This window comes from Halichoerus grypus, chromosome 3 (assembly GCF_964656455.1).
Source record: "Halichoerus grypus chromosome 3, mHalGry1.hap1.1, whole genome shotgun sequence".
In the NCBI taxonomy this organism is placed as follows: Eukaryota; Metazoa; Chordata; class Mammalia; order Carnivora; family Phocidae; genus Halichoerus; species Halichoerus grypus.
In genome coordinates, this window is record NC_135714.1 from 129,301,915 (window position 1) to 129,327,432 (window position 25,518).

General features: G+C 40.8%; 1 protein-coding gene across 4 annotated transcripts in view; it reads right to left on the minus strand.

Moving 5' to 3' along the window:
* The window catches only part of SH3D19 (SH3 domain containing 19), a 176,733-nt gene that overhangs the window by 150,072 nt on the left and 1,143 nt on the right, over positions 1-25,518 (minus strand). The gene's annotated exons all lie outside the window — the stretch shown is intronic.

Sequence of the window (25,518 nt, forward strand, 5' to 3'; positions counted from 1 at the left end):
TTTCAGATGCTTGACTTCATTCTGAAGCTATACTATTCTCCCCACCACATATGACTATGTGTAGTTTATTTACATACTAGAAATCAGCTGAGAATTTTATTAAACATATTCCTTCTTCAGGAAAGGGAGGAAGAGGAAGGAGTCACTCAAAATAACCAGAGGTTAGACTCATTATATTCCCTACTATCAACATTAAGAGAAAATGTTCGTTGTCCTCAGAATAAAAAAGATTGAAATCTTTAATAGGAAATTCTAATTGTTGTTCAGGATAATCACCCTCGACCGACCCAAATTCTCTCCATGGCATCTTCTACCATGTAAGTGTTCACTTCCCCTCGCCATGTGGTTGGAAGAGAGTGATTGGGGTCTAGTCCTGTGGCACTTGGTGCCACTCTTACGACACTAGCCCACACTACCTTGTACCATAATTAACTATGAATACCCAGGAGTGAAAAGAATAAGATAGGATGAGGGCCTAGGACTCCAAGATGCTAAAAGCTCCTGATTTTAGTGGAAATTAGTGATAAAAGGATAGATTCTAGATGCAGTTGAGTAAAACTGAGATAATACTTTGATTTAGATATTGATTTTTTGATATTTTGATATTGATTTAGATAGTTGATTTACATATTTGATTTAGATTTAGATATGATGTGAATGGACTGGATGTGGATGATGAGATTGGTAATTGGGATAGAAGGATGTAAAAGAAAAGGACCTAAAAAGAGAAATCTAGAATGACTCCTAGGTTACTGGCCTCAGAATGGTCATCCTATTAAATGAAATGAGGAAGGATGGAAGAGGAAAAGATTTGACAGGCTACCCAATCCAGTGATACCTGAATTCCCCCAAGGATGTCAATCTTGTAATCCCCAGAACCTGTGACTATGTGACCTTATCTGGTAAAAAAGACTTTCCCTACATAATTAAGTTAAACATTTTGAGATGGAGAAATTATGCTGAATTATCTGGGTGAGCCCAACAGAATCACAAATTTTCTTATAAAAGGAATGCAGGAGAGTGGGAGTCTGAGGTGTTTTCACGACTATGCAAAAGACACACAGACTGAAGCAGAAGGGAGAGAGGAGCAAAGATGCTATGCTGCTGGATCTGAGGACGGAGCAAGGGGCTACAAGCCAAAGAGTGCAGTCAGCCTCTAGAAGTAAAAAAAGGCAAAGAGATGATTCTCCCCTAGAGCCTGCAGACAGAACGCAGACCTACGACACCTTGATTTTAGCTCAGTGAAACTGATTTCAGACTTTTGGATCTCCAGAACTGTGGGACAATAGATACATGTTGTTGGAAGGCACTAAAGTTGTACTAATTTGTTACAGCAGCAACAGGAAAGGAATACATTCATCTTAGATTTGAGAAGCCTATCAGATACCCAACCAACAATGCCAAGCAGACAGTTTGGAGCTTAGAGAGGGCAAGACTAGAGAAATAGACTCACAAGAATCTGTTTGAATTATGGACCCTCTTCCCCACACTCTCACCCTGCGCCCCAAAACACTTATGCCTACACACATTTTCATATAATTTCAAGATGCTCAAGGATTCCTAGAACCTGCAGAGTATTTTAAGTAACCACAAGGCAGCCTGTTCTAACCCTGATAAGAAGACTGTTCCTTTTTTAAAGATTTATTTATTTATTTGAGAGAGAAGAACGAGAGAGAGGGAGGCGCACGTGCACATGACGGGGGGGGAGGGTCAGAGGGAGAAACAGACTCCCTGCTGAGCAGGGAGCCTGATGCAGGACTCGATCCTGGCACTCCAGGATCATGACCTGAGCTGAAGGCAGTCACTTAACCAACTGAGCTACCCAGGCACGCCCTCCAAGTAACTCTTCATTAAAAAAAAAAAAATCTTTAAAAATTTGTTTCCCAATACTGCTTATAAAAAAAAAAAATCAGAGGGGTGCCTGGGTGGCTCAGTCGTTAAGCATCTAACTTTTGATCTCCACTCAGGTCTTGATCTCAGGATCCTGAGTTCAGGCCCCACATAATAGAAATGTTACAGAAATATCTAACATAGAAAGTTCAAATCCCCCATGTAACCACTGTACTTCTCACTACCACCTCTTACACTCCTCATGCTTAAGAATGTGGTCAGGATGCCTCTGACTCCTTATTTAACTGTTTATACATACAGATGTACAGTTGTGGGTTTTTTTTTAAGCTTGCTTTAAAAAAAAAAAATTAAGCCTGCTTTTTAAAATTAGCTTATAATAACACAAAGCTGTGGTTACAACATCTGCAAAGCCTCAGAGATGAGAGATATTTGATTCATTTTATTAATAATTCCATATAACTAGGCTAGATAAAAAGGATAACAGTTGGCTGATCAAAGGAATTTTGTGTCAAGGAATTTTTTAAATAATGAAAACATTTGGCCTTAAAAACTAAAATCACTAGATCATCTTCAGAGGCAAGTATTTGGATGTCAGGAGAAATCTCCTAACCCCCTATGAGTTCAATGAAGCTATTTTTACTTCTGAAACAGAGACCTAACATGAAAGACCTCGAGGAGATAGTATTCTAAAAAATGCACTTTTTTCCACATTCTTTTGTCCAGAAGCTGCTGAGTTGGTATCATAAGGAAAAATATGTTACTTCACTAAAAGAGGCCAAATAAATGACTAGTTCCAAAATGGATATATTTTAAAACTTCTAAAAGCAGGTCACAGAGAAAGCAAACAAAACCAATGTCAACCTACCTTTCTTTGCAGCTCATCAGGCCTAACCAAGCTCTTCCAAGAAAGAAAAATCCATTGAGCATCAGGATAGGAGCACCCTTGCTGTTGGACCATACTCAAAACTGTACACAGTCAGCGGGGCGCCTGGGTGGCTCAGTCAGAGTCCAACTCTTGGTTTTGGCTCAGGTCATAATCTCAGGGTCATGAGATCAAGCCCCTCATGGGGTTCCGCTCGAGTCTGTTTGTCCCTCTCCCTTCCCTCTGCCCCACCCTCATTCGCACGGCACTCTCAAACAAATAAAATCTTAAAAAAAAAAAAACTGCACACAGTTTTGCACAATATTTTTCATCAAGTGTTTGAATCTCTACAAGTGGAAAACATCTACCAAATACTGTGTGAATTCATAAAATAGGCTCTAGAAAAATCTTTCTTGAACAAAGACAAGCATAACAGGATAGATCTGGGAATTCCCAGGAAAAAAAGGTGCAAGGCCACATTAGGAAACCTGAGTTTTAAGGGGAGGATACGATGTACAAGACACTGAAAGATTTTAATGCTGGGGAAGAACATGGTCAATTTGCATTTTAGAAAAAAAACACTTTGATGGATGTGTAGAGAATGAGTTACAGAAAAGCAAGTCTGGAGGGAGAAAAGCTAGGTACAAGGCCGTTGCGAATGGTGAAAGATATCTGGACCAGGATGGCAGCAATGAGGACAGAGAGAGAAGACTGAGTCAAGGGCCACATAGGAATATATGTTCAATAGAATTTGGTAAGAGATGATTAAAAAATATAAGTAATCATGGTGGGGGAGGAATTTAGGAACTCTACCTAGGTTTCAGGGTGAGAAATATTGGTTAAAGACATTAAGAATCTAGGGCGCCTGGGTGGCTCAGTTGGTTAAGCGACTGCCTTCGGCTCAGGTCATGATCCTGGAGTCCCTGGATCGAGTCCCGCATCGGGCTCCCTGCTCTGCGGGGAGTCTGCTTCTCCCTCTGACCCTCCCCCCTCTCATGTGCTCTCTCTCATTCTCTCTCAAATAAATAAATAAAATCTTTAAAAAAAAAAAGACATTAAGAATCTATTAAAAAAAAAAAAAGAAATCCAAACAGACACATTATATTCTTACACTGAGCATTTATCAAATAAGCAAGTTGAGAGAATTAAAATATATTCCAAAAGCTCAATGGGCCAATTTTTAGTTACTTACTAGTTACAGAAAGTTCATGAAAAATAACACACAAAGAACCCTAAAACCCAAGTTTTTGCCATGGTTCCAGTCTGCTCACACTAGCGAACCTTTAAGGAGGCTGTGGTAGATGATGCTGTTCCCAATGACTCACAGCCCTCCCTGGAGAAGGATTTCCACCCACTCAAGGTGCCAGGGGACTTGCAGGGCCTCCAGCAGAAAGATTACACTTCCCTACATCACTAACATTGTTGACCAAAGAAATGTGAGTAGAAGTAATATAAGCTACTTCCAAACAGAGGTTTTAAGAGGTGGCACATGATTTGTCCATTGTTCGTTTTCCCAGTTAGGGATTGCTCCTTCAGCCAGGATCCCAGAATGAAGAAGACAAGTGAGGCTGAGCTATAGCTCGCCAATTGAATGTAACTGTTCTAAGATACTGAGCTTTAGAGGTTGTTTGTAACCAGAGCATTAACAACAAGGTATGACAGATTTATGATAGACATAGGTGTCTAACAAATAACAATATACGATTTGTTTGTTTCCCCTCTTCCAGTTGAATTTTTCTGTTGATCTACTAAGAAGCAATCCTATGGTTAAAAAAAAAAAAGTTGGCCCAAGTATCCCAAAACTAAACTGGAAGGAAACTTGTTACTCGGTTACAGCAAACTTTTTCCATAAAGGGCTGGACAGCAAATATTTTAGGCTCGCGGGCCACATGACTGTCAGAACTACTCAACTCTGCAGATACAGCACAAAAGCAGCCACAGACAATATGTAAATGAATGAGCACGGCTGTGTTGCAATAAAACTTTATTTACAGAAACAGTGAGTCAGATTTGGCCCATAGGAATTTAGTTTCCAGATCACTGGCCTAAATCCTTTATACTGTCAATGATGAATCTGAGACCCAGAGAGATTAAATCAAGGTCATACAACTGGCTAGTTACAATTTGAGCATTAGAATGCAGTCTCCTGAATTTAGTCCTCTACAAAAGGTTCTGTTGGGTCACAAGATGGAGATGAGATATACAGGAAAGTATAAGGCAGAGAATGCTAAGGGTAGGTTTTGATTATATTAAATAGCTTTCAACAGTTTGGTTATAAATGCGGATTTGCTTTTCAAGTGATTATGGCTTTCATATAAACAAGTGAATATCATAAGATCGAATAGGTGAACAAATGATAAATTACCCAATGCCTGAAAAATGATTTTCACTAGAAACACAATTATATACCTCCTGCTATTATCGTGTCCTCAACTTTATCATTTCTTTTATCAACAGGACAGCATTTGCTATGATCATTGCAATAACTCATCTTTTTTTTTTTTTTTAAAGATTTTATTTATTGGGGCGCCTGGGTGGCTCAGTCGGTTAAGCGTCTGCCTTCCGCTCAGGTCCTGATCCCAGGGCCCTGGGATCGCGCCCCACATCGGGCTCCCTGCTCGGCAGGAGCCTGCTTCTCCCTCTCCCTCTGCCCCTCCCCCCCCCCCCCCCGCTTGTGCTTTCTCTCTCTCCCGCCCTCTCAAATAAAAAAAAAAAAAAAACCAACTATAAAAAAAAAAGATTTTATTTACTTATTTGACAGAGAGAGACACATCAATAGAGGGAACACAAGCAGGGGGAGTGGGAGAGGGAGAGGGAGGAGCAGGCTTCCCGCTGAGCAAGGAGTCCGATGTGGGGCTTGATCCCAGGACCCTGGGATCATGACCTGAGTTGAAGGCAGACGCTAAACTACTGAGCCACCCAGGCACCCCTGCAATAACTCTATTGAGGCTATTTTTTTAAAGAGCATAATATGAGCTACAAATACAGTAGACCCGTAGGCAATTATTTCACATGGTATTTTAAATTTGTTTCTTCAAGTAATACTCATTGGAGGAAACTCAAACAATACAGAAATATATAAAGTGACACACACTACGCCCTCATCAATTCCACTCCCCAGAGTGTTAACACATGACTGATTTATATCAATCACAACAGTGCCAACAGTGCAATAAAGCTACTTTCTCTTGGGATGCCTGGGTGGCTCAGTCTGTTAAGAATCAGCTTTCAGCTCAGGTCACGATCCTGGGGTCCTGGGATTGAGTCCTACATCAGTCTCCTTGCTCAGCCTGCCCCTCCCTCTGCTTGTGCTCTGTGCGTGTGTCTCTCTCTCGCTCTAATAAATTAAAAAAAAAAAAAAAATCTTAAAAAAAAAAAAAGCTACTTTCTCTTTTAACAACAAGAGGAATATGGAGTTCCCCTGGCCAGATATCCCTTAGCAATCATGTTTTCAAAAAAAAAAAAAAAAAAAAGCAACAGAGAGATTAAGGATTGTCTATGGCCTGGAATTGAGAAAAGCATGCTGCCTACACAGGGTTTAAATGGAGGGTCTTGACCCCAGCACTGTAACCCAATGAGCAAGACTCCTGAAATACTCTGATAATGCTACTGTACAATACACAAACACTTCAGAATGAATAAGAATATCCACACCTTCTCTTTTGGTATTAATTGGGAAAACCTGGGCTAACTTGCTCATAAAAAGACAATCAGATTTTTTTTAAATCCATACTTGAGTAACATCAGTGAAAATGGCAGAGTAAGGAGTTCCAAAAGTCTGTCCTATGTAAAATCAATAAAAAAAAAAAAACTGGTAGAAACTGGCAGAACCAACTTTTCTGGAACTCTGGAAACTAACCAACAGCTTGCAACAACCTCTTATTGCACCTAAGTCCAGTGAAACACTTAAAAACAATCTGAATTTTGGTTAAAGTAATGAGCTTTATAACATTTTAACTTACCCTGGTTCCATCCCCCATTCTCCAGCTCAGTGACAGCCTTGAAAATAGCTTGCCTTCTTAGTACCAGTATCAAAAGAAGGAAAAAAAAAAAAAAAAAAAGTAGAACAGACCTCATGCACAAATTGTAATACAGTGGACCCTTGAACAACGTGGGGGGAGGTTAAGGATGCCGACCCTCCATGCAGTTGAGAATCCACACAGAACTTTTGACTCCCCAAAACTTAACTACTAAAAGCTTACTGTTGACTAGAAGCCTTACTGATAACATAGTCCATTAACACATATGTTACATGTATTATATACTGTATTCTTACAATAAAGTAAGCTAAAGAATGTTATTGAGAAAATATTTATAGTACTACACTGATCAAAAAAAAAATCTGTGTATAAGTGGACCCACACAGTCCACACCTGTGCTTTTACAGGTCAACTGTAAAATGGGTGCCTTGGAAGACCAGCACAAAAGACTTGCCTTTATCTTGCTTAACTCAGAACCCTCCAAGTGCTAAAAAGTGTCTAGCTGGATGAAGTTTCTTTAAAATATTTACAGGTGAATAAACACATCAGTTGCTGCTGCATGAGACAATGGATAACAGTTGGGGGAAACAATAGACTAACCAGACATTGGGAGGAAAGACTGGAGAATAAAATGCTTTAGGGAATAAGGGCTTTGAAAAGCTCCTGCACATTCCCGGGGAATCTAGAAAGCCATGTGCATTCCCAGGGTGGGCGCATGCTCAGAAAAGATCTGAGAAGGCCCTCAACTCTCATCTCTGGCAGATCTTCAGGCTCTGCACAAGCAGGAAGTGAAGGCTAAACAAACTTGTACACTGCCCGGCTGGGCCTTGAAGGTGTGCTGTGATATGCACACAGAGCCCACTGCAAAGACTAGGAGATGGCGGGGGGGCCTCTAGACATTTAAGGAAAACTATCCAATCACTAACTGACCACTAAGGTAATGAAACTAAGACTTCAGTGCCACACATCACAAAGAACACATATTTTACAAAATTAGTTCAGAAAAGTCACTAAACAAACGATACCCAAAGTAGCAGTAATAATAAACCTTGGGGTGGGAGAACAATCTGATTTCCAGAATTGCTACACTGTAATATTCAAAATGTCCAGTTTTCAACAAAAAATTACAAGGAATGCAAAGAAACAAGCATAGCCCATGTGGGGAGGGGGGGTGGGGGAGGAGGGAGACAATCAATATAAATGGTTCCTGCGGAAGCACAGACACTGGACTTAATAGACACTTTAAATTAGCTATTTTCAAGATGTTCAAAGAGCTAAAGATACTGCTAATAGAATGAAAAACTTAGCTGCAGACTAGGAGAACTATCTTTAAATCTCATATCCAGCAAAAGATTTGAATGCAAAATATATGAAGAACTCTTAACTCCACAATAGGCAAACAACCAACCTAATTTTAAAATGTGCAAAGACGATATATGGATATCAATTAACCACATGAAAAGATGCTCAACATCATTATCCATTAAGGAAATGCACATTAAAGCCACAATGAAATATGACTATACATCTACCAGAACAGCAAAAACAAATAAGAAAAACCGGCCAATACCAAGTGCTGATGAGGATGTGGAACAAATGTAATTCTCATACATACGGCAATAATACAAACTGGTATAGCACCAAAATAGTTTGGCAGTTTCTTATAAAGTTAAAACATACATTTACCATATGATGCAGCAAACTGGTATCTAGGTACTTTTAGAGAAATAAAAACATTTACACAAAAAAAACTATGTATGAATATCTACAGCAGCTTATTCATAATCTACAAAAACTGAAAACAACCTAAATATCCTTCATCCTTCAGCAGGGAGCCCGATGTGGGGCTCGATCCCAGGACCTGGAATCATGACCTGAGCCAAAGGCACACGCTGAACGACTCAAGGTAAATGGATGAACTGTGGTAATTCTCAGCAGTAAAACGGAACAAACTATTGGTACAATATAACAATACAAATGAATCTCCACAACATTGTGTTGGGTGAAGGAAGTCAGTCTCAAAGGTCAGATTCATTACGGTTCCATTTATACCATATTCTGGAAGAGTTAAAGCTACAGAGACAGAGAATAATAGATCAGTGGTTGCCAGGGGCTAAGGGTGTAGGGAAGGTTTGACTCTAAGGGACAGCACAGGAATTTCAAGGTGATGAAAGCATTTTGTATCCTGACAATGGTGGTAGTCACATGAATCTATACATGTATTCAAAGTCATAGAAGTACCAAAAAAGAAGTCAATTTTACTGTATATAAATTTTTATTTTTTTAAAAGATTTTATTTATCTGAGAGAGCACAGGCGCCAGAGAGAGCACAAGCAGAGGGAGGAGCTGAGTGAGAAGCAGACTCCCTGCTCAGCAGGGAGAGGGACACGACCGACTGGAGGCTGGACCCCAGGACCCTGGGAATATGAGCTGATCTGAAGGTAGACTTTTAATTGACTGAGCCACCCAGGCACCCCTGTATATAAATTTTTAAATTAAAGGAGAAAAAGGACTGCAGGGGTTCAAATCTCAGCTCCACTTAATTTCTCTTCGCCTCAATTTTCTCATCTGAAAAACAGAATCTGACTTTATGTTATAAAGGGGGATTACATGAGTTCTTGACATATATTAAGCACTAAACAAGTGATTGATAAATAAAATATTTTGTTCAAACATGCCAAAAAGTTGATACTTTTTAAAAACCTACTACCGGAGTAAGAAATTTAGTTTTCAATTAAATGAGCAAAGAAGTAAAGAATATTGGAATTAAAACCCATAATTCCTCATTATCATTAAACATTCTTTGGAAACCTATTAAGTGATTAGCACCAAATTACCTTCTGCCAAGTGTGAACCTGTGTAAAACCTCTGAACATGAGCCACTCTATTTTAGGGACTGAAACTTCATCCTGTTTTTTGAAACAGTAACTACTCTGGACTATTGAACTGGGCAAAAGCATATGACCAAACACAAGACTGTTACACCTATATTCTTTTTTTTTTTTTTTTAAGATTTTTATGTATTTATTTGACAGAAAGAGACAGAAAGGGAGGGAACACAAGCAGGGGGAGGGGGAGAGGGAGAAGCAGGCTTCCCGCCGAGCAGGGAGCCCGATGCGGGGCTCGATCCCAGGACCCTGGGATCATGACCTGAGCCGAAGGCAGACGCTGAACGACTCAACCACCCAGGCGCCCCAATACCTATATTCTTGATAAAAAAATTGGACGCTGCAGACAATATTTTCCTAATAACTGTACTCGGAATACTAGTTAATTGTAATGTACTCAGAAAACTAATTAATCGTAAAATGTAATTATTACCTTCCAATCATCATTTTTGGAAAACAAGTTCCCCAATATGTCCCCAAACTGCTAATAGAGACCCCTGACTCTTACACCTCAGTGTTGAGCTGCTACCCGAATCTGTGCTCCCTTGAACTGCAATTCTAAGACCCTTTCAAATAAATGCTTTTATTTCAGTGCTTCCTCTCTTCTCAGCGAACAAAAGTTTACAAAATCCTTCTGCTCAAGGAGCTACTGAAAGGTTAGTTCCAAGTACTATGTTAAGTACTCTCGTACACTAACAGCAAATGCTATAATTAAGACTTGGTACTAAACGTTCAGTATCCCCGCCCCTCTTCCGGAGCGCGGTCTCACGGCAACCTCCTTCCCCCAAGGCCGCTGAAGGCCGCAGCGTCCGACGTGCTGCTCGCTTTGACGCCCTACACGACGCCCTATCACTTGCCCAGCTGGTCATGCCTTCCTCAGGGGCCTGGGGCCTTTAAGCAGCAGCACCGGCTGCAATAACGGGGACTCTTATCTTCCCAGCGTCGCTCTCCTTACCTGAAATTAGCCTCCTTTCCGTGGCCAAGTATCCAAAATCTACGTTTGTACTTGGAAAGCGGGTTCAATGGGCACCCAAGATGGCGGCGCCCTGGGCGGGGAGGAGCCGCTCGCCGCGAGAACCCACAACCGTCTGTGGTGGCCGCGCTGCGCTGCGGGCGGGCTGAGGTGCCCGCGAGTTCAAGGCCCCGCGGAGCTGCTTTACCAACCCCGAGGCCAAGAAGACCCCGGAGGGAGGCCGTGAGGAAGGACTCCCAGCTCTGGACTTGACATCCATTTGCTGCCCTTTCAGACCGAAGCCCAGCACCAGCTGTACTGATGACACCAAGTGGCAAACATCTAAAACTTTTTTTTTTCCTGAAGATTTTATTTATTTGAGAGAGCGAGAGAGAGCGGGGGGCGGGGGGGGGCAGATGCAGAGGGAGAAGCAGGCTCTGAGCAGGAAGCCCAGTGCCACGGCTTGATCCCAGTACCCTGGGATCATGACCGGAGCTGAAGGCAGATGCTTAACTGAGCCACCCAGGTGCCCCAAACATCTAAAGCTCTTAAGACTAAAAAGGAAATAGGAAAACTGTGAAGTTTCTTGGTGTCAGAGCATATCCTTTCTTCTCAACAGGGTAATCCATGAACAAAGTAGGAATTTGCTTTCCATCATGGTGTACATAAGGATTTGGGTCAAAATAAAACAAAAATAAGATAACATTAAATCATTTCTTAAAAGTTCAATTCTATTCTATTTGGCAGATATGTAGTGACCGTAAGTGCCAGTCACTGTTTGAGTTATGAGGCTATAAAAATGAAAAAAAAAAAAATAAATAAGTCTGTCCCCTCATGGAACCCATTACTGGAAGTCACAGTGTTCAGGTCATGCATGGAGTCTGCCAATTTTATCCTCGGCATTCTAATAAACCTCATAACATCCCCGAGATCCAAAGTCCTATCTAATAGAAGCAGCTGCAGGTGATTCTCAATTGTCCCCTACCACACTCCCCCAGGAGAAGGGATCTGAGATGGGTCCAAAAAGGTAGCCATCTATAGTTCGTCCTGAGCCTCTGAGGTAAACTGGCCTGAGAACCCTGCCCAAAAGGGTATAGGACAGTAGCTGGACAACCTACTTAGAGCCTCTTTCTTGAAGAGGCTGACTGTAAGAAAGAGAAAGCCAATTCTCCAGTAACTTCAGAAGCCACGGAAGCAGACAGAAGTAAAATAAGTCACCAAAAATGGTGGTATCACTGACATACAAGTAACGGTTATCCCAACTTACAAAGAAATGTTCTCTGGAGTCGCTATTTGCTATCAGTTTCCCAGAGCAACTCTTATTTCCGAATGATTTCTGAGGCCATTTCCTGTTTCTTCCAACTTACCTGTGTATCCTTGTAATAAGCCTCCATCAGCTCAGGTTAGCCAAACAGGCCTCTATTTTTTACACTGTGAAAATACATAACTATCACATACATTGCTTTCCAGTTACTTCAATGATAGTGCCTTACAACATTAAGTGCAGCCTCGTTATGCTACAAGATAATAGAGGGATTAAATAAAATCCCTGTATAAAATGCATGGTGGGCGCCTGGGTGGCTCAGTTGGTTAAGCGACTGCCTTCGGCTCAGGTCATGATCCTGGAGTCCCGGGATCGAGTCCCCCATCGGGCTCCCTGCTCGGCGGGGAGTCTGCTTCTCCCTCTGACCCTCCCCCCTCATGCTCTCTCTCTCTCATTCTCTCTCAAATAAATAAATAAAATCTTTAAAAAAAAAAACTTTAATAAAAAAATAAAATGCATGGTGGATTCTGTTTATTTCTTCTGTTTGACTACAAGTCATCACAATATGAATTACTTATGATGGAAAAACATAAATGGTTCAAATTACAAGAAATCACACTGAAACCACTCAACATCACATTTTTAAACAGGACACTAAACCAGTGAATCTCACCCCACACGGAGGAAGTTCAAAAGTCTAGCTCCCCAGCAACTATTCCAGAAGTAATAAATCAGGAAATCTGAAAATGGGATCAGGAGCATAGTCTCTTTTTAAAGCTGCACCTGAGTCTGATGCCTAGCCAATGTTGAGAACCTTGGCACTGAGGAGTGGAGGCACCGAGGAGTGGAGGCATTAGGTGCAGGCACTGTTACACAAAATGTGGTCCAGGGACCAGAAGCAGCAGCATCACCTGGAGCTTGTTAGAAATGCAGAATCTCAGGCTCCACCCCAAACCTATTAAATTAGGGATCACATTTTTATAAGATCTCCAGGTGACTTGTAGGCATATTAAAGTTTGAGAAGCACTGTTTAGAGCACCCATTGCTACAGAACTGTGAAAAATACCACACGCCATGTTATAAAGTTTAATACCGCAAGAAATGTTCTAAGAAGAAATACGAATAGAACAGTTTAAGAGGTAAAATGTTTCTGATATTAGGCATTTCACATTATCTAATTAATAGTAATCTTCAAATGACAATCTTACTCCAAATGAATTCTACTTACAAACCACACCCTCCACTGGCAAGAGTTAACATCTCAACTGAGTAACACAACTGTACTTTATAATCCCAGAGCTCCAGTTACCTCCACTGAGCTAGTGTGTGCTGAGGGGGAGTCCTTGTGGAGAAATAAGGGCTGTAGTGACAAGAAGGGATCATTTACATGAATGGCCCCATGCTGGTGGGCCTTCCAGTTTTTTTTGTGAACATCTCTGTACTAGCTTCAAAGGACTATTTGGAAATGACCATTTTTATTGCTAGAAAAACTAATTCTCCACGTTATATGCAAACCTTGTCTTCTGCGCCCCTTGTTCTTGGCCAGCTCTCAGAGAAAAAGCATTTAGTTATCTTCCAGTATAGTGATTCCTTGATTAATGTATCTTCAGGAAACAATGCTCAGTACAATGAAGGCAGCCATCTCGAACACAAATGAACTCTGAATCCTAAGCAACAAGCCTGGCACGCATTGTAGGGCTCATCAGCAATGCAATTGTTAACCTGCTCATATGCAGCACAGGAGGGACAAAATTACCTCCCGTCACAGCTTCCATTTATTTATTCCCTGAGAAATACTCTAACCTGGCAATCAGCAAAATGACAACATCAGAAAACTGTTTTCAGATCCTACAGGTTTCCTTTTCAGTACCCTTCAACTTGCCCTAGGAGGACCCTGACCCTCTTCAAGAACTATATATCACGCAAGAGAACTTGGAGGTTCACAAGCACCTTCCCTAGAATAAACTTATAAAGTAGTTTGAGAACGAATAATTCCCTTTCAAAAGATGCAAAGGGAGGGGGGTTACTCTAGGTGATTTTTCAGTGCCCATATTATAATAAAGAACAAAACTGGGGCGCCTGGGTGGCTCAGTTGCTAAGCGTCTGCCTTCGGCTCAGGTCATGATCCCAGGGTCCTGGGGTCGAGCCTGAGTCAGGCTCCCTGCTCAGTGGGAAGCCTGCTTCTCTCTCTCTCCCACTCCCACTGCCTGTGTTCCCTCTCTCACTGTGTCTCTCTCTGTCAAATAAATAAATAAAATCTTAAAAAAAAAAAACCAGCAACAAGAATCTAGGTATCCTAAGGTAACCTCATGTTTCCAAAATGCATTAAGCACGGTGGTAAGGAGAGAAAATAAGATCAAATTAGAATTTGTATCAGTCAGGAACTGTATTCCACTGCTAGTTGTACAGGCCTAAGATAACAGTGGCTTTATTTATTTATTTTTATTTTATTTATCTTTATTTTTAAGATTTTATTTATTCATTTGTCAGAGAAAGAGAGAAAGCACAAGCGGGGGGAGCAGCAGGCAGAGAGAGAAGCAGGCTCCCCGCTGAGCAAGGAGCCCAATGCGGGGCTCGATCCCAGGACCCCGGGACCATGACCCAAGCTAAAGGACCAAGACCCCACCTAACTGACTGAGCCACCCACGTGCCCCTAACAGTGGCTTTAACCAGATAGTTTATGTTTTCTCAAATAAAGGAGGCAGGCAATCAAAACCTCATATGATAACTCTGTTATCACTAGGAACTAAGTGAGATTCCATCCATTTTTCTGCTCCACCATTCTCAGTGCATGGCTTCCATCCTCAAGGTGACCTCATGGCCAGGATGGCTGCTGGGAGCTACACCTCCTTATTCCAGGTAGGAGAGGGAAGGAAGGGCAAAAGGATATGCTGTGCAGCTGAGTCCCCTCTTTTTTTTTTTTTTAAAGATTTTATTTATTTATTTATTTGAGAGAGAGCACGAGTGGGGGGAGGAGCAGAGGGAGAGGAGAAGCAGACTCCCTACTAGGCAGGGAGCCAGACACAGGGTTTGATACCAGGACCCCGGGATCATGACCTGAGCTAAAGGCAGACACTTCATCAAGCAAGCCACCCAGGCATCCCCGAGTCCCCTCTTTAAAGCACTTTCCTAGAAGCCCCACTCAACTCTTACTTGCATCTCATTAGTAAGCTGGTTAGAAGTAGGTGGGCACATTACCACATTTGGCAATATAGGGTTCCACCAATATGGAAGAAGGGGATGAATACTGGGTAGGCAACTAGGAGTCTCTGTCACTTCCTCCTAGCTGTGTGACCTTGAATAGATTATTTACCCCTTCTAGGCCTCATGTTCCTCATCTGTAAAAAGGAAATAGTCACACCTACATCATAGGATTGGCACAAGGACTAAATGTAAAACAACTACAATACTACCTGGTACCCACTGCATGATAAATATTAACTCATTATTATCTAATTAGTCTAGTCCAGCATTTTTCCAAATTCCTCTCCTACTCTAACTTCCTCTCCATATCCAAAATTGAAACACAACTCCTATTACTCCTTTGTACCTGCTGATACTCTAGTATGAATGAGTTTTAATCACAGGACACCTCAATCAGACATATGTATGTTGTGCCTTTCCTTTCTAATTATGAAATGAAATTATGTGCCTGACATCAGCACACATCAGATACTCTAGGCAGAATTAGGGTTCAGGAATTGAGCTTATATTCCCCCCCAAAGGCAGGGTCTAAAGACAACCCCAATGTGTATGTTTAGAGAGCCTCAAGAAATGAAGGAGACCGTACAAAAAGAATGATATCTCCCATACAGAGGGATTCCAAAAAAAATGATGTAGATACTCTGCCCTCAAGAAGTTAGAGCATAACTCCTTCCTCCTTATGTGTGGGCTGTGCATAGTGATTTCCTTCACTTCCTACAGGATGGAAAGAGGCTTGGGGTGGGTAGAGTAACCTTGAAGTTGAGAAACCTGACAAATACTAACTCAGCTAAATGATCAAGGTCAACATCAACAGCGATAAATGATGCTAATATTATGTACACTTAATATACAATAAAAATGTGGCAAGCATTCATGTCTCCCAAACACCCACAGCTCCACTCTAAACATGAGAAAACATATCAGACAAATACCAAGAGTGACATCCTACAAAATATCTGACTAATAAACCCTCAACACTGTCAAGTCCATCAAAAACAAGGAAAATCCTTGAAACTATCAGAGCCAAGGGGAGCCTAAGGAGATACAACTACATGTAATATGGTATTTTAGATGGGATCCTGCAAAACAAGAAAGAATTAGGTAAATGCTAAGAAAATCCGACTAAATTATGGATTTTAGTTAATAATATACCAACCTTGGTTAAGATGTAAATAATAGGGGAAACTGGATGTGAGTATATGGGAACTCTATGTACTATCGTCACAATTTTTCTATTAGTCTAAAAAACAAAGTTTAGGGACACCTGGGTGGCTCAGTCAGTTAAGTGTCTGCCTTTGGCTCAGGTCATGATCCCAGGGTCCTAGGATCGAGCCCCACACAGGGCTCCCTGCTCGGCGGGGGATGGGGGGGCAGGGGTCTGCTTCTCCCTCTGCCTGCTGCTCCCCCTGCTTGTGCTCACTCCCCTCCCTCTCTCTCTCTCCGACAAATAAATCTTTTTTAAAATTTAAAAATTAAAAAAATTAAAAACAAAGTTTATTTAAGGGGGGGGCGCCTGGGTGGCTCAGTCAGTTGAGACTCTTGATTTCAGCTCAGGTCATGATCTCAGGGTTGTGGGATGAAGCCCTGCATGGGGCTCCATGCTCAGTGTGGAGTCTGTTTGAGATTCTCTCCCTCTCCCTCTGCCCTTCCCCCAACTTTCTCTCGCTCACACGTGTTTCTCTCTTTCAAATAAATAAATAAATCTTGAAAAAAGAAGATAAGATGGTCTACAGCCTATACCCCCCAACGCCCCCCCATACACGCATTCCCACCCCAAAGGCAAGCTTAGAGCTCCTAAAGATGAGGCCTACAGTTAATGAGAGACAGGAACTGATTTCTACCTCCCTGTAAAGAAGAAGGCTTCCTGCCTTGTGTCAGGCTAGATCCACTTCCTCCCCCACCTTAACCCCTCTCTATGCTCTGAAGCTACTAAACACATATTTTCATCTTGTACATAATTGATAACATTCCCATGATGCCTACCCTCACCCTCCTTACTATAAATTCCCTAGAACACATCTCATTCCATTGCTGAAGTGGATCATCACTTTATCAATGGAGCTCCTGTCTTGAGGCTGCAAGACAACTTAAGCTAATGTAACTGCTCTCTCCAGGTGAGGCAATGTCTCTTGAGCTTTGCACTTTTGGCTTCTCCCTCATCAATAGAGCACTTGAGAAGGATCCCAGAGAAACCTGCCCAAGATCTTACCTCACACTTTGGCAAACTTCTACAAACTAAGTCAGAAGTTATTTTTCTTCTCATCTCCTAGAATCATCAAGTGTAAAGTTGGAAGCCTCATCCTTTCAATTAATAAAGCAAAAACCAAGGCCCAGAGAGATGCTGTAAATTGCTAGAGGCTAAAGCTAATTGAGAGAGACTTGATTAAAACCCAAGTGTTCAGAGGATTAATTTCAAAGTACCACCAAATGCAAAGCTGAAATGATCTAAGGGAAAACTGAGTATACTGCCCTCAGAATATAATGTGCCAATGAAGTTAGAAGCACCAATGAATAGTGTCAAAATTTAACAAAAAGAAGAAGAATGAAGAGATGCACCCTGGTTAACTTTGAACTACATGAAAAGCAAGAATGAGCTTTTCATTTGTAATGATGAATAAAAGGTAAAGGTCACTATAAGACATGTTAAAATTCCGTATGGGACAAGGAATGCCAAATGAAGAACTCCACTCAGTCTTTGGGGGGGGAGGGTCTTGTAAAATTGATGTATTTCTAAAAGATGCATGAACTCCAAAGCAAAGCAACTACATTAGATTATGAAATGCTGAAGATGCAGGTTTACCTCCTTCTTCTCCACCAACTGAAACCCCGTAACTTCTCCCAAATGAAGAAAAATGTGGATTCAGCTAAGTGTCAGCTATTTTAACAACAACAAAAGTATACATAAATAAACACTAATAACTTTATAGATATTCACTATGTGCCTATCCATGTTCTAAAGGTATTAGCTATACTAACTCATTTAATCCTCAAATTCTATGCAAGAGGCTTTATTAATATTCCCATTTTACAAATAAGGAATGGAAGCCCAGAGAGTTTAGGTAACTTGTTCAAGGTCACACAGTTAGTGAGAAAAAATGAACCATGACAGTTTGGTTCTCTTGCTAAAGTCCCCTTGATAGTCATCATGGACTACTTTATATTCTTATTTATCTTCATTAAAGCCTAGAAGACATGGATAAATCCTAGAAACATATAACCTCCCAAAACTGAAGGAGGAAGAAATAGAAGATTTGAACAGACTGATTACCAGCAATGAAACTGAATCAGTAATCAAAAAACTCCCGACAAACAAAAGTCCAGGACCAGATGGCTTCACAGGTGAATTCTACCAAATATTCAAAGAGGAATTAATACCTATTCTTCTCAAACTGTTCCAAAAAAAAAAAAAAGAAGAAGAGGAAGGAAAGGGCGCCTGGGTGGCTCAGTCGTCAAGTGTCTGCCTTCGGCTCAGGTCATGATCCCAGGGTCCTGGGATCGAGCCCCGCATCGGGCTCCCTGCTCTGCAGGAAGCCTGCTTCTCCCTCTCCCACTCCCCCTGCTTGTGTTCCCTCTCTTGCTGTGTCTCTCTCTGTCAAATAAATAAATAAAATCTTTAAAAAAAAAAAAAAAGAAGAGGAAGGAAAGCCTCCAAATTCATTCTATGAGGCCAGCATTACCCTGATACCAAAATCAGATCAAGACTACTACAAAAAAAAAAAAAAAAAGGAACTATAGGCCAATATCTCTGATGAACCTAGATGCAAAAATCCTCAGCAAAATACTAGCAAACCAAATCCACAATACATTAAAAAATATCATTCACTATGACCAAATGGGATTTATTCCCAGGATGCAAGGATGGTTCAATATTCACAAATCAATCAAAATGATACATCACATCCACAAGAGAAAGGATAAAAACCATATAATCATTTCAACAAATGCAGAAAAAGCATTTGACAAAGTACAATACCCATTCATGATAAAAGCCCTCAACAAAGTAGGTTTAGAGGGAACATACCTCAACATAATAAAGGCCATATATGAAAAACCCACAGCTAACATACTGGGGAAAAAAACAAGAGCTTTTCCCCTAAGAATAGGAACAAGGCAAGGATGTCCACTCACCACTTTTATTCAACCTAATACTGGAAGTCCTAGCCACAGCAGTCAGACAACAAAAAGAAATAAAAGGCATCCAAATTGGTAAGGAAGAAATAAAACTTTCACTATTTGCACATGACATGATACTATATGTAGAAAACCCTAAAGACTCCACCAAAAAACTACTAGAACTGATAAATGAATTCAGTAAGGTCGCAGGATATAAAATCAATATACAGGAATCTGTTGTATTTCTATACACCAATAATGAAGTAGCAGAAAGAGAAATTAAGAAAACAATTCAATTTACAATTACTCCAAAAATAATAAAGTATCTAGGTAAAAATTTAATGAAAGAGGTAAAAGACTTGTCCTCTGAGAACTATAAAACACTGGTGAAAGAAATTGAAGATGACACAAACAAATGAAAAGATATTCCATGCTCATGGACTGGAAGAACAAATACTGTTAAAATGTCCATATGAGGGGCATCTGGGTGGCTCAGTCAGTTAAGTGTCCAACTCTTGATTTTGGTTCAGGTCATGATATCAGGGTTGTGATCCAGCCCTGCAGCAGGCTCCAGTCTGCTTGGGATTCTCTCTCTCCCTCTGCGTGGCCCCTCGTGATTAGAGGCTCTCACACTCTCTCTCTCTCTCTCAAATAAATAAATCTTTAAAAAAAAAAAAAGTCCATATTACCCAAAGCAATCTACAGATTTAATGCGATGCCTATCAAAATACCAAGAGCATTTTTCACAGAACTAGAACAAATGATCCTAAAATTTGTATAGAACCACAAAAGAACCCGAATAGCCAAAGCAAGCTTAGATAAAGAACAAAACTGGAGCTATCACAATCCCAGATTTCAAGATATACTACCAAAGCTGCAGTAATCAAAACAGTATGGTACTGGCACAAAAAAAAAGACACAGTTCAATGGAATAGAACAGAGAGCTCAGATATAAACCCACGATTAAATGGTCAATTAATCTACAACAAAGGAGGCAAGAATATGCAGTGGGAAAAAGAGAGTCTCTTCAACAAATAGTGCTGGGGAAACTGGACAGCTATACGCAAAAAAGTGAAACTGGACCATTTTCTTACACTATAGACAAAAAATAAACTCAAAATGGATTAAAGACCTAATAAGAACTGAAACCATAAAAATCCTAGAAGAGAGCACAGGCAGTAATTTCTCTGACATTGGCCACAGCATCAATTTTCTAGATACGCCTCCTGGGGTAAGGGAAACAAAAGCAAATAAACCCACAAAAAAACAAACAAAAAGCACCCCCAAAAAACTACTGTGACTACATCAAAATAAAAAGCTTCTGCACAGCAAAGAAACAATCAACAAAACTAAAAGGCAACCTACTGAATGGGAAAAGATACTTGCAAATAACCTATCCAATAAAGTAGTATCCAAAATATATAAAGAACTCCTACAACTCAACACCAAAAAACAAAAATAATCCAATTAAAAATGGGCAGAAGACATGAATAAACATATTTCCAAAGAAGACCTACAGATGGCCAACAGACATATGAAAAGATGCTCAACATCACTAAATATCAGGGAAATGCATAACTAAATCACAATGAGATTATCACCTCACACCTGTCAGAATGTCTAAACTCAACAACACAAGAAACAAGTGTTGGTAAGGATGTGGAGAAAAAGGAACCCTCGTGCACTGTTGGTGGGAATGCAAACTGGAGCAGCCACTGTGGAAAACAGTAAGGAGGTTCCTTAAAAAATTAAAAATAGAATTACCATATGACTCAGTAATTCCACTATTGGGTATTTACCCAAAGGATACTAGAACACTAATTCAAAGGAATGCATGCACCCTACTGTTTATAGCAGCATTATTTACAATAGCCAAAATATGGAAGGAGCCCAACTGTCCACCAATGATGAATGAAGATGTGATATATACATACAATGGAATATTATTCAGTCATCAAAAAGAATGAAATCTTGCCATTTGCAATGACATGGATGGAGCTAGAGATTATAATGCTAAGTGAAATCAGTCAGTCAGAGAAAGACAAATGCCATATGATTTCACTCATGTGTGGAATTTAAAAACAAGTGAACAAAGAAGAGAGACAAAAAAGAGACTCTTAGATATAGAGAACAACAACAACAAAAATAGTGAACAAACTGGTGGTCACCAGAGGGGAAATGGAAGGGGGATGGGTGAAACAGGTGATGGGGATTAAGAAGTACACAAGTCTCTTTTCACAGACGACATGATACTTTATGTGGAAAACCCAAAAGAGTCCACCCCCAAATTACCAGAACTCATACAACAATTCAGTAAGTTTCTTCAACTTTTTAGACAACTACAAACTGGGCCATATGACCTGGTATGTCCCATGTATCAACGCAAAAAAACTATAGTTGATGACTTGAAACACACAACAGAGGTAACTGAGGTGCAGCTGTACCTATTACCTGTATTACTTTAGACTAAGTCTTCTAACATTTCTGAGTTTCAATTTACTTGTCTTAATTTTTTAAAAAGATTTTATTTATTTATTTGAGATAGAGTGAGCGAGAGCATGGGGTGGGAGGGAGGAGAGGGAGAGGGAGAAGCAGGCTCTCCACTGAGCAGGGAGCCCGACGCGGGGCTCGATCCCAGGACCCTGAGATCATGACCTGAGACGAAGGCAGACGCTTACCCAACTGAGCCACCCAGGTGCCGCTCAATGTATGTCTTTAAAATGGGAATAACTGGGGACGCCTGGGTGGCTCAGTCGGTTAAGCAGCTGCCTTCGGCCCGGGTCATGATCCCAGGGTCCTGGGATGGAGTCCCACATCGGGCTCCTTGCTCAGCAGGGAACCTGCTTCTCCCTCCCTCTCCCTCTGCTTATGCTCTCTCTGTCAAATAAATAAAAAACCTTAAAAAATAAATAAATAAAATAAAACGGGAATAACTGGGGCGCTTGGGTGGCTCAGTCGTTAAGCGTCTGCCTTCAGCTCAGGTCATGGTCCCAGGGTCCTGGGATCGAGCCCCGCATTGGGCTCCGGCTCAGCAGGGAGCCTGCTTCTCCCTCTCCCCCTGTCCCTGCTTGTCCCCTCTCTCGCTGTGTCTCTCTCTGTCAAATAAATAAAATCTTTAAAAAAAAAAAATGGGAATAACAAAACATACCCTCTTCCCTCTCAGGTTATTTGAAAGAATCAAGTTAAATGAGGCTGTGAAAGCCCTTCCTCAGCAGAAAAGCACCAAATAAATGTAAAGTATTTGTAAAATATAACAAGCAACATACAGGTATAAACGTGTGGAGCATTAATAGCAACTGACTTTTATTAGCAGCCAGTGGGACAACTTGGAAAAACATGGACTTTCAGGTCAAAAAGACATGGATTCAAGTCCCCATTCTAGCATTTACTAGCTGATGGATCCTCCACAAGTTGCTTAAATATTTCTGAGCCTGAATCTTTACAATTATAAAATGGAGAAAATAATACTGACCTCACAGGGGATAAGAAACATCTGATTCATGGTGAACATGAATTTTATTCTGTGCCCTCATACTGACGATATTACTTATTTTACTCAGAACACATGGAAGAAGTTATAGCAGTCCTTCCAGAGTTTACCATAAAGTCATCAATATATGGAAAGAATAAATTTATTTAATATTACTTAAACCCTGTTAATGCCTACCACTCTTCCTGGTGATTAGGGGGAGGTCCCAGAATTGTGTATTCCCTGCCCTTTGGGGAAACAATATAAAAATGTTGAAGGTGAGCAAGAGGGTCTCAGACCCATTTGAGAGTCTGATGAAAGTTACGGTATCTCTCCCCAAAGAAAGCTACAAAACTTTTAGGAAATACAGGAGATGAGGAGAATATCTTCATGACCTTGGTATAGGGAAAGCATTCTTAACCAAGGGGCACAGCAAGGGGAAGAGGGTCACTAACTCCAAAGATTCATAAATACACCTACATTGAAATTAAGTATTTCCACTTCAAAAGAAACCATAAAGAAAATTTTAAAAAATAAGCCCAAGTGGAAGAAGATATTTGCAGCACATGCAACTAACAAAAGTTCAGATTCCTGTGTAAGAACTCCAACAAATCATTAAAAAAATGATAGCCAAAAAGGGTGATATATTTATGCAATGAAAACAAACTACAGCTGCATATAACAGTATGGATAAATCTTACAAACAATATTGAGTGAAAAAAGCATAACACTAAAGAATACAGACGGGATGGTTCCACTTACATGAAGTTTTAAAATAGGTAAACTAAATAATACTGTATAGGGATGCATACGCATACAGGGAAGACTGTACAGAAAAGCAAGGAAATTAATACTCACCAAAAAAAAAAAAAAAATAGTAGTTCCCTCAAGGGGAAAGAAGAGGCCATGACCAGGAGGGATCAGAGTCTGCTTCTAGGGAACTGACAATATTCTTTTTTTTTTTTTTTTAAGATTTTATTTATTTATTTGACAGAGAGACAGTGAGAGAGGGAACACAAGCAGGGGAAGTGGGAGAGGGAGAAGCAGGCTTCCCATGGAGCAGGGAGCCCAATGAGGGACTCGATCCCAGGACCCCGGGAAAATGACCTGAGCCGGAGGCAGACGCTCAACGACTGAGCCACCCAGGCGCCCCGACAATATTCTATTTCTTGATTTGGACACAGGTTACAAGAGTTTCGCTTTATAATTTACAGGCTTTATACACTCTTCTGAATGTATAAATAAATAAACACACCTTCACAACCACACCTACATTTAGCAGGAAGAGAAGGAGTTCACAGATTCCCTCAGTCCATAAACCCCAAATGTACGGTGTCAAGTTATGTGAGATCAAAGAAAAAGAAAATCTAGATTGTAAAACAGAGGGGGAAGAAGGAAGCAACAAGAACCTGAGAGGTAAAGATTAGAAAGACAGACGATAAGCAGAAGAAACACTAAGCTTCTGGGTCAGTTCACACTCTCACTTGGACGGAGAACAACATCTAGCACAAACAGAATGAACAAACGCCCAAGCTTGGTAAGGAATGCGATGGTGTCTGAAAAACACGTGGACTAATGAGTGGAAAGAGGAGCACAGCTTGTAAAGAAATGTGGACTATTAAACAACGTATCCCAAAAGAAAGAAGACCAATTGTTGCAAGTTTAACCCTCTGCCCACTTCATAATATTTCTGTCCTTCACCCCTTAATGGAAACAGGGCATATTACATGGTGCAAACACCAATTTCTGAGGGAAAACGTACACAACCAGCAAAGTATTATCATAGAATCTAGAAAAGCTTCTGCCAGCCTTGGAATAAACATACATACTGCAACTAAATGACGAACATGTATCTGGATCATATCTAATCTGACCTCCAATACTCTCCACACTACAGTCCATTGTAAGAGAAAGTGAAGCTGTTTGCTGAAGGTAATAGGAATCCAAGGCACCCTACACTGTTTAAATCAGCAAATCAATGGAGGTACATCTTTGTAAAGTTTTTTCATTGTATTCTTGCAAGAAATATTAATTCATATCCAGCAACTGCCCATGATTTCTTTAGTCTGGCTTATACTGAACAAAACTATCAATTACTTTCAAAACGACTGGTGTTCATGCAGAAAGTCAAATGCCTTACTGTGATGAAAAGTCCTAGTATGGGCATCAAGAATTATTTTTAAGGTTCCAAGATCCTACCAAGGGCATCAAATTGACTATTTCTTTATGTTCCACTAAATTCTTTCCTTTCATCCCATTTTCTATCCCTCACTGGTTCCCCACAGACCTGTTATCTTAATTCTCCAACTTTCCCTCAGGTTAAGGAGGCCACATAGAAAAGCTTCTCCATGACTTGATGGAATGTTTACTATGGTCCATTTTCTAAAGAGGCTTTAATGACTCGTTCTCATCTAAATCTTTCTCACTTCTCTATCTCCCTCCTGTTGTCATCTTCCTAAGTTTGTTCTTCCCTCCAGTTTGCAGATACGTGGCTAATCCAGTTGGAACCAAAGGCCAAAGAATTTACTCTCCATTATGTTTGATTGAAAAGTTGCCCCAGGAACAGAGAAGGGGTGTGGATCTACACTTACTCTTCCACTTAAGTTCCAAACTATTGATCCGAGCCGCGTTTGTGCACCCAAAAACACAAGACCATGAAAGTAACTACAGACCCAGAAATGAGTCTCGGTCCAAATGAATTGCCTTTTGGCATGCTATATCCTGGACTGGGGGGGCTCACAAAATAACCCTAAAGCAAGTGCTATAGATAACTGGTGAGCTCGGGCGGTGGGGGGTTGGGCAGAACCAAAGGTCCGAAGTTCAGGCTACACGAAACCAGACTTGATCAGCACGTGGTTTGACCTGGTAGCGGCCGCGCAGGCAAACCCATCGGGAGGGGTCGTCCCCGGAGCTGCCAGACCCAGAGAATTGTGCA